Genomic DNA, 2,364 nt, shown 5'->3' on the forward strand with positions numbered 1-2,364 from the left:
TGCGTAAACATGACGTTTATTAACGTTTTTAACATTAAAAAAAATTACAAAAATTTATTTTTCAAAAAAAATGGAAAAAACCGATTCGTCGGAGCGAGGTGTCCAGCCCGTGCGGTAATTCCAGCAGGCGAATCGGACTTCCCGAAATTTTTCTAAGTCCCACGGTCGACAACAACTTTTTTAATAAGCGTTTTAAAATTATTTCAATGTTTAATCCATGCGTAAACATGACGTTTATTAACGTTTTTGACATTAAAAAAAATTACAAAAATTTATTTTTCGGAAAAAATGGAAAAAACCGATTCGTCGGAGCGAGGTGTCCAGCCCGTGCGGTAATTCCAGCAGGCGAATCGGACTTCCCGAAATTTTTCTAAGTCCCACGGTCGACACCAACTTTTTTAATAAGCGTTTTAAAATTATTTCAATGTTTAATCCATGCGTAAACATGACGTTTATTAACGTTTTTAACATTAAAAAAAATTACAAAAATTTATTTTTCAAAAAAAATGGAAAAAACCGATTCGTCGGAGCGAGGTGTCCAGCCCGTGCGGTAATTCCAGCAGGCGAATCGGACTTCCCGAAATTTTTCTAAGTCCCACGGTCGACACCAACTTTTTTAATAAGCGTTTTAAAATTATTTCAATGTTTAATCCATGCGTAAACATGACGTTTATTAACGTTTTTAACATTAAAAAAAATTACAAAAATTTATTTTTCGGAAAAAATGGAAAAAACCGATTCGTCGGAGCGAGGTGTCCAGCCCGTGCGGTAATTCCAGCAGGCGAATCGGACTTCCCGAAATTTTTCTAAGTCCCACGGTCGACACCAACTTTTTTAATAAGCGTTTTAAAATTATTTCAATGTTTAATCCATGCGTAAACATGACGTTTATTAACGTTTTTAACATTAAAAAAAATTACAAAAATTTATTTTTCAAAAAAAATGGAAAAAACCGATTCGTCGGAGCGAGGTGTCCAGCCCGTGCGGTAATTCCAGCAGGCGAATCGGACTTCCCGAAATTTTTCTAAGTCCCACGGTCGACAACAACTTTTTTAATAAGCGTTTTAAAATTATTTCAATGTTTAATCCATGCGTAAACATGACGTTTATTAACGTTTTTGACATTAAAAAAAATTACAAAAATTTATTTTTCGGAAAAAATGGAAAAAACCGATTCGTCGGAGCGAGCTGTCCAGGCCGTGCGGTAATGCCAGCAGGCGATCCGGGGTACTCGAAATTTTTCTAAGTCCCGACGGTCAAGAGTAAACTTTTTCATCACATATTTCAAAATTTTTTTAATGTTTAATCCACGCATAAAAACGCAGTTTATTAACGTTTTTAACGTTGAGAAAATTGACAAAAATTTTTTTTTCACTGAAAATGGAAAAAATGTATCGGTCGATGCGGGCTATCCAGGCCGTGCGGTAATTCCAGCAGGCGATCCGGGGTACTCGAAATTTTTCTAAGTCCCGACGGTCAAGAGTAAACTTTTTCATCACATATTTCAAAATTTTTTTAATGTTTAATCCACGCATAAAAACGCAGTTTATTAACGTTTTTAACGTTGAGAAAATTGACAAAAATTTTTTTTTCACTGAAAATGGAAAAAATGTATCGGTCGATGCGGGCTGTCCATGCCGTGCGGTAATTCCAGCCGGCGATCCGAGGTACTCGAAATTTTTCTAAGTCCGAACGGTCAAGAGTAAACTTTTTCATCACATATTTCAAAATTTTTTTAATGTTTAATCCACGCATAAAAACGCAGTTTATTAACGTTTTTAACGTTGAGAAAATTGACAAAAATTTTTTTTTCACTGAAAATGGAAAAAATGTATCGGTCGATGCGGGCTATCCAGGCCGTGCGGTAATTCCAGCAGGCGATCCGGGGTACTCGAAATTTTTCTAAGTCCCGACGGTCAAGAGTAAACTTTTTCATCACATATTTCAAAATTTTTTTAATGTTTAATCCACGCATAAAAACGCAGTTTATTAACGTTTTTAACGTTAAGAAAATTGACAAAAATTTTTTTTTCACTGAAAATGGAAAAAATGTATCGGTCGATGCGGGCTGTCCAGGCCGTGCGGTAATTCCAGCCGGCGATCCGAGGTACTCGAAATTTTTCTAAGTCCGAACGGTCAAGAGTAAACTTTTTCATCACATATTTCAAAATTTTTTCAATGTTTAATCCACGCATAAAAACGCAGTTTATTAACGTTTTTAACGTTGAGAAAATTGACAAAAATTTTTTTTTCACTGAAAATGGAAAAAATGTATCGGTCGATGCGGGCTGTCCAGGCCGTGCGGTAATTCCAGCCGGCGATCCGAGGTACTCGAAATTTTTCTAAGTCCGAACGGTCAAGAAT

The sequence above is a fragment of the Nomia melanderi genome, unplaced genomic scaffold (genome assembly GCF_051020985.1).
Source record: "Nomia melanderi isolate GNS246 unplaced genomic scaffold, iyNomMela1 scaffold0184, whole genome shotgun sequence".
Lineage (NCBI taxonomy): Eukaryota > Metazoa > Arthropoda > Insecta > Hymenoptera > Halictidae > Nomia > Nomia melanderi.